The following is a 10,404-nucleotide window of genomic DNA, read 5'->3' as shown; positions in this document are numbered from 1 at the left end:
AGACCAATGCTTTTCTCTAGGGGACAACCGTCTGCTCCTAAAAGCAACAGGTTGATCCTGGCCCTCAGAATTCAGTTGTGATAGTACTGCCCCAACCCCTAATTCAGATGCATCAGTTTGTACAATGAATTTATGGAGTAACAAGGGCTTTTTAGGACAGGTGCAGAGCACATGGCCTGTTTGAGCTCCTCAAAAGCTTTTTGACAGCTAGCTGTCCACAATACCTTCTTAGGCATCTTCTTGCTAGTGAGATCATTAAGAGGGGCTGCAATGGAGCCATAATTCTTTATGAATCTCCTATAGTACCCTGTGAGGCCTAAAAAGGCTCTTACCTGGGTTTGAGTTGTGTGGGGTACCCAATCCATGATGGTTTGGATTTTCCCCTGTAGTGGTGCAATCTGTTCTCCACCTACCAGGTGGCCCAGATAAACCACTTTCCCCTGCCCTATCTGGCACTTTGAGGCCTTGATAGTGAGGCCTGCCTTTTGCAGGGCCTCCAAAACTTTCCATAGGTGGACCAGGTGATCATCCCAGGTTGAGCTAAAGACAGCAATATCATCTAGATATGCTGCACTAAAAGCTTCCAACCCTTGCAGGACTGTGTTCACCAACCTCTGAAAAGTGGCAGGTGCATTTTTCAAACCAAAGGGCATTACTGTGAATTGGTAGTGCCCTCCAATGGTTGAAAATGCAGTCTTGGGCTTAGCATCTTCTGATAACCTAATCTGCCAATACCCTGCAGTTAGATCAAAAGTGCTTAGATACGTGTCTTGGCAGAAACCAGTGTATCCAGGAGCTCATCTGCCCTGGGTATAGGTTGAGCATCTGTCTTGGTTACTTGATTGAGCCCTCTATAATCTACACAAAACCTCATCTCTCTCTTTCCATCTTTGGTGTGAGGTTTTGGTACAAGCACAACTGGGCTAGCCCAGGGGCTTTCAGATGGCTCAATCACCCCTAAGTCCAACATTTTCTGCACCTTTTGTTTAATGCAGTCCCTGACATGGTCAGGCTGCCTATAAATTTTACTTTTGACAGGCAGGCTGTCTCCAGTATCAATTGTATGTTGACACCAGGAAGTAGTACCTGGTACAAGTGAAAAGAGTTCAGAAAACTGACTTAGGAGATTGACACAGTTGTCTTTCAGTTCAGCAGTAAGACAATCTGCTAAGACCACTCCCTCCACTAAGCCATCAGCTTCAGTGGTGGAGGAGAGATCAGGGAGAGGGTCACTCTCTCCTTCCTGTCCCTCATCTGTTGCCATGAGCAGGGTGAGATCAGCCCTGTCATAGTAGGGCTTTAGGCGGTTGACATGAATCACCCTAAGGGGACTCCTGGCAGTGCCCAGGTCTACCAAATAGGTAACCTCACCCTTCTTTTCAACAATTAGATGGGGCCCACTCCATTTGTCCTGGAGTGCTCTTGGGGCCACAGGCTCTAATACCCACACCTTCTGTCCTGGGTAGTACTGAGTCAGGACAGCCTTCTGGTCATGCCATTGCTTTTGCAGCTCCTGGCTGGCCTGAAGGTTTTTACTGGCCTTTTTCATATACTCAGCCATTCTGGCTCTTAGGCCAAGTACATAGTCCACTATGTCCTGTTTAGGAGCTTTTAAAGGCTGTTCCCAACCCTCCTTCACAAGAGCAAGAGGACCTCTCACAGGGTGCCCAAAGAGGAGTTCAAAGGGGCTGAAGCCCACTCCTTTTTGGGGTACCTCCCTATAAGCAAAAAGGAGGCAAGCTAACGATTATATGACGGAACACCGAATTAAAAACAACTACTAACCTTAACAACGAGGTCGGAACACCGACCTCGTCCTTACTACTAATGATTTTACCACGAATACCTTAACAACGATATTTCGTTGTAAAGGCATTCCTGATAAAATCATTAGCAATAGGCACCATTCACCCTACATTCCTCACCCCACCCCCCCAACCCCACCCCAAAACCTAAAACTCGCTGACCCCCCACCCACTCCCCAAAACCAAAAACGCCCCACCCCCCAACCCCACCCTAAAACCTAAAACCCCCTGACCCCCCACCCACTCCCCAAAACCAAAAACGCCCCACCCCCCCAACCCCACCCCAAAACCTAAAACCCCCTGACCCCCCACCCACTCCCCAAAACCAAAAACGCCCCACCCCAAAACCTAAAACCCCCTGACCCCCCACCCACTCCCCAAAACCAAAAACGCCCCACCCCCCCAACCCCACCCCAAAACCTAAAACCCTCTGACCCCCCACCCCCTCCCCAAAACCAAAAACGCCCCACCCCCCAACCCCACCCCAAAACCTAAAACCCCCTAACCCCCCACCCCCTCCCCAAAACCAAAAACGCCCCACCCCCCCAACCCCACCCCAAAACCTAAAACCCCCACCCCCCTCCCCAAAACCAAAAACGCCTCACCCCCCCAACCCCACCCCAAAACCTAAAACCCCCTGACCCCCCACCCCCACCCCAAAACCTAAACCCACCACTTACCTTCGCCAACTCCCTTCTTTGTACCTTAACCACGCATGTTCGTTGTTCAGAATATACGTAGTTAAGGCACAAAAATACGAAGTTGTGGTTAAAAAAAGCGTTGTTACGCTTTCGTTAACCACGACTTTCGTAATTAAAAAGTCGTAAAAAAGGATGTTTCCCCAAGCTAACAGGACCTTCTCCTTCTGAGTTTTTCAGGGAGTCCCATTATCATACCTTTGAGAGTTTTATTAAACCTCTCAACCAGACCATTTGTTTGTGGATGGCAAGGGGTGATAAACTTGTAGGTTACACCACACTCCTTCCACATTGCTTTGAGGTATACAGACATGAAGTTACTACCTCAGTCTGACACCCCTTCCTTAGGGAAACCCACTCTGGAAAAGATTCCCAGGAGGGCCTTTGCCAATGCAGGAGCTGTAGTGGTCCTTCAGGGGATGGCTTCAGGATACCTAGTGGCATGGTCCACTACCACAAGGATGAATCTATTGCCTAAAGCTGTTGGAGGGTCAAGGGGGCCAACTATGTCAACCCCTACCCTTTAAATGGGCACCCCAAGCACTGGAAGTGGAATTAAGGAGGCCTTTGGAGTGCCACCAGTCTTGCCACTGGCTTGGCAGGTCACACAAGAGCGACAAAACTCTTTAGTGTCCTCTGACATATGAGGCCAGTGAAACAAGGGGACAAGTCTTTCCCAAGTTTTCGTCTGGCCCAAATGCCCAGCCAAAGGAATGTCATGTGCCAGGGTAAGAAGAAACACTCTGTACTGCAAGGGAATGACCAATCTCCTGGCAGCTCCAGGTTTAGGGTCCCTTGACTCTGTGTACAAGAGGTTATCTTCCCAATACACCCTATGGCTATCACTGACATCCCCATTCTGCTGTTTGACAGCTTGCTGTCTTAAACCCTCTAATGTGGGACAGGTTTGCTTGCCACACTCAGCTCCTCCCTGGCAGGCCCCCCTGCACCCAAAAGCTCAGCAGCATCTGCTGCCAGTTCCTCTGGTGTAGGTTCTGCACAGGGAGAGGATTCCTCTTCCTCAAAAGGGGAATCATCTGTAGAGGGAGGGATAGTGGGCAGGGATTTACCCTTTCTACCCCTAGTTTTTGGGATCACTTGGGCCATTGTTCCAGAATCCAAGTTTCCCTGTCCTTTTTGCTTTTTGTCCTGAGCCCTTGTCAAAGCAAAAACATGCCCAGGAATGCCCAGCATTGCTGCATGAGCCCCCAACTCCACTTCTGCCCAAGCTGATGTTTCCAAATCATTGCCCAGTAAGCAATCTACAGGTAATTCAGTGGCTACCACAACTTTATTTGGACCAGTAACCCCCCCCCCCCCAGTTGAGATTCACAAAAGCCATGGGGTGGCTAAGAGTGTTGTTATGAGCATCAGTCACTTGGTACTGCTGACCAAGTAGGTGTTGATCAGGGTGGACCAGTTTTTCTATCACCATAGTTACACTGGCTCCTGTGTCCCTGTAGGCCTCAACCCCATTGATTAGGGGTAGTTGCTTGTACTTACCCATATTAAGGGGACAAGCAACCAAGGTGGCAAAGTCAATGCCACCATCAGAGACTAGAGCAGCCTCTGTGGTCTCTCTAACAAGACCAACCCCAACTACATTACCAATAGTGAGCCTTGGATTGGCTATTTGTAGTAGATTTCCCACCACCACTGCTATTACTAGGGGCACTAGAGGTTGCAGTTGGGGTTGTGGTAGTGGGAGGTTTGGTGTTTTTCTTTGGACAAGTGGAATCACTTGCCCAATGGCCTTTTACTTTACATAAATATCACTAAGGCTTTTTCTGATTGTTTGAAGAGGATATGGACCCACCACCCCCAGAGGATTTTTGTGGGCCTGATGAAGACTCAGAATGTTTACTTTTGTCCCCACCCTTGTCAGAAGACTTACCATCCTACCAGGAAGGACCAGGATGTCGCCCCTTGGCGGAGGAGACAGAGGGGGCGCGCAGCTACTCAGGGAGCCCCCACAGAAGCAGGCAGCACCCGCAGAAGTACTGGAACAGGCACTTAGAAGATCTGAGGATAGCAGTCAACTCAGAGTCACAAAAGAGGGTCCCACGACGTCGGAGTCCAACTCAGCGAGTTGGGCAATGCAGGACGGAGTGCTGGGGACGCAGGCTAGGCTGTGCACAAAGGAATACTTGGAGAAGTGCACAGAAGCTGGAGCAGCTTCAAATCATGCAGTACACAGGTTTGCTGTCTGGCGTGGGGAGGCAAGGACTTACCTCCACCAACATTGGACAGAAGGGCCACTGGACTGTGGGAGACACTTGGACCCAGCTCCTGTGTTCCAGGGACCACGCTCGTCAGGATGAGAGGGGACCCAGAGGACCGGTGATGCAGAAGTTTGGTGCCTGCGTTGGCATGGGGAAGATTCCGTCGACCCACAGGAGATTCCTTCTTGGCTTCCAGTGCAGGGTGAAGGCAGACAACCCTCAGAGCATGCACCACCAGGAAACTGTTGAGAAAGCCGGCAGGATGAGGCGCTACAATGTTGCTGGTAGTCGTCTTGCTACTTTGTTGCGGTTTTGCAGGCGTCCTGGAGCAGTCAGTGGTCGATCCTTGGCAGAAGTCGAAGAGGGAAGTGCAGAGGAACTCTGGTGAGCTCTTGCATTCGTTATCTGAGGAATAGCCCAGAGGAGAGACCCTAAATAGCCAAAAAAGGAGGTTTGGCTACTAAGAAAGGAGGCTTGGCTACTGAAAGAGGTAAGTACCTATCAGGAGGGGTCTCTGACGTCACCTGCTGGCACTGGCCACTCAGAGCTGTCCATTGTGCCCCAACACCTCTGAATCCAAGATGCCAGAGGTCTGGGACACACTAGAGGAGCTCTGGGGACCTCCCCTGGGAGGTGCTGGTCAGGGGAGTGGCCAATCCCCTTTCCTTTGTCCAGTTTCGTGCCAGAGCAGGGCTGGGGGATCCCTGAACCAGTGTAGACTGGCTTATGCAGAGATGGGCACCATCTGTGCCCATCAAAGAATTTCCAGAGGCTGGGGAGGCTACTCCTCCCCAGCCCTTCACACCTATTTCCAAAGGTAGAGGGTGTAACACCCTCTCTCAGAGGAAATCCTTTGTTCTGCCTTCCTGGGACCAGGCTGCCCAGGCCCCAGGGGGGCAGAAACCTGTCTGAGGGGTTGGCAGCAGCAGCAGCTGCAGTGGAGACCCTGGAAAGGCAGTATGGCAGTACCCGGGTTCTGTGCTAGAGACCCGGGGATGCATGGAATTGTCATCCCGGGTATTGGGGTGACAATTCCATGATCCTAGACATGTTACATGGCCATGTTCGGAGTTACCATTGTGACGCTACATATAGGTAGTGACCTATATGTAGTGCACGCGTGTAATGGTGTCCCCGCACTCACAAAGTCCGGGGACTTTGCCCTGAACAATGTGGGGGCACCTTGACTAGTGCCAGGGTGCCCACACACTAAGTAACTTGGCACCTAACCTTCACCAAGTGAGGGTTAGACATATAGGTGATTTATAAGTTACTCATGCGCAGTGAAAAATGGCTGTGAAATAACGTGGACGTTATTTCACTCAGGCTGCAGTGGCAGTCCTGTGTAAGAATTGTCTGAGCTCCCTATGGGTGGCAAAAGAAATGCTGCAGCCCATAGGGATCTCCTGGAACCCCAATACCCTAGGTACCCAATACCTAGTACCTAGGTTCCATATACAAGGGAATTATAAGGGTGTTCCAGTGTGCCAATGAGAATTGGTAAAATTAGTCACTAGCCTGCAGTGACAATTTTAAAGCAAAGAGAGAGCATAAACACTGAGGTTCTGGTTAGCAGAGCCTCAGTGATACAGTTAGGCACCACACAGGGAACACATATAGGCCACAAACGTATGAGCACTGGGGTCCTTCCTGGCAGGATCCCAATGACACATAGGCAAAAACAAACATACATACAGTGAAAATGGGGGTAACATGCCAAGCAAGATGGTACTTGCCTACACAACCCCCCCTCCCCCAAACGAAGGACAATAAGGCTAACCTTGCCCAGATGAGTCTTCATTGTCTAAGTGGAAATATCTGGAGAGTCCATCTGCATTGGAGTGGGTACTCCCAGGTCTATGTTCCACTGTATAGTCCATTCCCTGTAGGAATATGGACCACCTCAACAATTTAGGGTTTTCACCTTTCATTTGTTTTAGCCAAAGTAGAGGTTTGTGGTCTGTCTGAACAATAAAGTGAATAGCAAACAGGTATGGTCTCAACTTTTTCAGTGCCCAGACCACAGCAAAGGCCTCCCTCTCTATGGCAGACCAATGCTTTTCTCTAGGGGACAACCGTCTGCTCCTAAAAGCAACAGGTTGATCCTGGCCCTCAGAATTCAGTTGTGATAGTACTGCCCCAACCCCTAATTCAGATGCATCAGTTTGTACAATGAATTTATGGAGTAACAAGGGCTTTTTAGGACAGGTGCAGAGCACATGGCCTGTTTGAGCTCCTCAAAAGCTTTTTGACAGCTAGCTGTCCACAATACCTTCTTAGGCATCTTCTTGCTAGTGAGATCATTAAGAGGGGCTGCAATGGAGCCATAATTCTTTATGAATCTCCTATAGTACCCTGTGAGGCCTAAAAAGGCTCTTACCTGGGTTTGAGTTGTGTGGGGTACCCAATCCATAATGGTTTGGATTTTCCCCTGTAGTGGTGCAATCTGTTCTCCACCTACCAGGTGGCCCAGATAAACCACTTTCCCCTGCCCTATCTGGCACTTTGAGGCCTTGATAGTGAGGCCTGCCTTTTGCAGGGCCTCCAAAACTTTCCATAGGTGGACCAGGTGATCATCCCAGGTTGAGCTAAAGACAGCAATATCATCTAGATATGCTGCACTAAAAGCTTCCAACCCTTGCAGGACTGTGTTCACCAACCTCTGAAAAGTGGCAGGTGCATTTTTCAAACCAAAGGGCATTACTGTGAATTGGTAGTGCCCTCCAATGGTTGAAAATGCAGTCTTGGGCTTAGCATCTTCTGATAACCTAATCTGCCAATACCCTGCAGTTAGATCAAAAGTGCTTAGATACGTGTCTTGGCAGAAACCAGTGTATCCAGGAGCTCATCTGCCCTGGGTATAGGTTGAGCATCTGTCTTGGTTACTTGATTGAGCCCTCTATAATCTACACAAAACCTCATCTCTCTCTTTCCATCTTTGGTGTGAGGTTTTGGTACAAGCACAACTGGGCTAGCCCAGGGGCTTTCAGATGGCTCAATCACCCCTAAGTCCAACATTTTCTGCACCTTTTGTTTAATGCAGTCCCTGACATGGTCAGGCTGCCTATAAATTTTACTTTTGACAGGCAGGCTGTCTCCAGTATCAATTGTATGTTGACACCAGGAAGTAGTACCTGGTACAAGTGAAAAGAGTTCAGAAAACTGACTTAGGAGATTGACACAGTTGTCTTTCAGTTCAGCAGTAAGACAATCTGCTAAGACCACTCCCTCCACTAAGCCATCAGCTTCAGTGGTGGAGGAGAGATCAGGGAGAGGGTCACTCTCTCCTTCCTGTCCCTCATCTGTTGCCATGAGCAGGGTGAGATCAGCCCTGTCATAGTAGGGCTTTAGGCGGTTGACATGAATCACCCTAAGGGGACTCCTGGCAGTGCCCAGGTCTACCAAATAGGTAACCTCACCCTTCTTTTCAACAATTAGATGGGGCCCACTCCATTTGTCCTGGAGTGCTCTTGGGGCCACAGGCTCTAATACCCACACCTTCTGTCCTGGGTAGTACTGAGTCAGGACAGCCTTCTGGTCATGCCATTGCTTTTGCAGCTCCTGGCTGGCGTGAAGGTTTTTACTGGCCTTTTTCATATACTCAGCCATTCTGGCTCTTAGGCCAAGTACATAGTCCACTATGTCCTGTTTAGGAGCTTTTAAAGGCTGTTCCCAACCCTCCTTCACAAGAGCAAGAGGACCTCTCACAGGGTGCCCAAAGAGGAGTTCAAAGGGGCTGAAGCCCACTCCTTTTTGGGGTACCTCCCTATAAGCAAAAAGGAGGCAAGCTAACGATTATATGACGGAACACCGAATTAAAAACAACTACTAACCTTAACAACGAGGTCGGAACACCGACCTCGTCCTTACTACTAATGATTTTACCACGAATACCTTAACAACGATATTTCGTTGTAAAGGCATTCCTGATAAAATCATTAGCAATAGGCACCATTCACCCTACATTCCTCACCCCACCCCCCCAACCCCACCCCAAAACCTAAAACTCGCTGACCCCCCACCCACTCCCCAAAACCAAAAACGCCCCACCGCCCAACCCCACCCTAAAACCTAAAACCCCCTGACCCCCCACCCACTCCCCAAAACCAAAAACGCCCCACCCCCCCAACCCCACCCCAAAACCTAAAACCCCCTGACCCCCCACCCACTCCCCAAAACCAAAAACGCCCCACCCCAAAACCTAAAACCCCCTGACCCCCCACCCACTCCCCAAAACCAAAAACGCCCCACCCCCCCAACCCCACCCCAAAACCTAAAACCCCCTGACCCCCCACCCCCTCCCCAAAACCAAAAATGCCCCACCCCCCCAACCCCACCCCAAAACCTAAAACCCCCTAACCCCCCACCCCCTCCCCAAAACCAAAAACGCCCCACCCCCCCAACCCCACCCCAAAACCTAAAACCCCCTCCCCAAAACCAAAAACGCCTCACCCCCCCAACCCCACCCCAAAACCTAAAACCCCCTGACCCCCCACCCCCACCCCAAAACCTAAACCCACCACTTACCTTCGCCAACTCCCTTCTTTGTACCTTAACCACGCATGTTCGTTGTTCAGAATATACGTAGTTAAGGCACAAAAATACGAAGTTGTGGTTAAAAAAAGCGTTGTTACGCTTTCGTTAACCACGACTTTCGTAATTAAAAAGTCGTAAAAAAGGATGTTTCCCCAAGCTAACAGGACCTTCTCCTTCTGAGTTTTTCAGGGAGTCCCATTATCATACCTTTGAGAGTTTTATTAAACCTCTCAACCAGACCATTTGTTTGTGGATGGCAAGGGGTGATAAACTTGTAGGTTACACCACACTCCTTCCACATTGCTTTGAGGTATACAGACATGAAGTTACTACCTCAGTCTGACACCACTTCCTTAGGGAAACCCACTCTGGAAAAGATTCCCAGGAGGGCCTTTGCCAATGCAGGAGCTGTAGTGGTCCTTAAGGGGATGGCTTCAGGATACCTAGTGGCATGGTCCACTACCACAAGGATGAATCTATTGCCTAAAGCTGTTGGAGGGTCAAGGGGGCCAACTATGTCAACCCCTACCCTTTAAATGGGCACCCCAAGCACTGGAAGTGGAATTAAGGAGGCCTTTGGAGTGCCACCAGTCTTGCCACTGGCTTGGCAGGTCACACAAGAGCGACAAAACTCTTTAGTGTCCTCTGACATATGAGGCCAGTGAAACAAGGGGACAAGTCTTTCCCAAGTTTTCGTCTGGCCCAAATGCCCAGCCAAAGGAATGTCATGTGCCAGGGTAAGAAGAAACACTCTGTACTGCAAGGGAATGACCAATCTCCTGGCAGCTCCAGGTTTAGGGTCCCTTGACTCTGTGTACAAGAGGTTATCTTCCCAATACACCCTATGGCTATCACTGACATCCCCATTCTGCTGTTTGACAGCTTGCTGTCTTAAACCCTCTAATGTGGGACAGGTTTGCTTGCCACACTCAGCTCCTCCCTGGCAGGCCCCCCTGCACCCAAAAGCTCAGCAGCATCTGCTGCCAGTTCCTCTGGTGTAGGTTCTGCACAGGGAGAGGATTCCTCTTCCTCAAAAGGGGAATCATCTGTAGAGGGAGAGATAGTGGGCAGGGATTTACCCTTTCTACCCCTAGTTTTTGGGATCACTTGGGCCATTGTTCCAGAATCCAAGTTTCCCTGTCC

This window comes from Pleurodeles waltl, chromosome 3_2 (assembly GCF_031143425.1).
Source record: "Pleurodeles waltl isolate 20211129_DDA chromosome 3_2, aPleWal1.hap1.20221129, whole genome shotgun sequence".
Lineage (NCBI taxonomy): Eukaryota > Metazoa > Chordata > Amphibia > Caudata > Salamandridae > Pleurodeles > Pleurodeles waltl.
The sequence above is the reverse complement of the archived record's forward strand: the minus strand, read 5'-3'. Positions refer to the sequence as shown.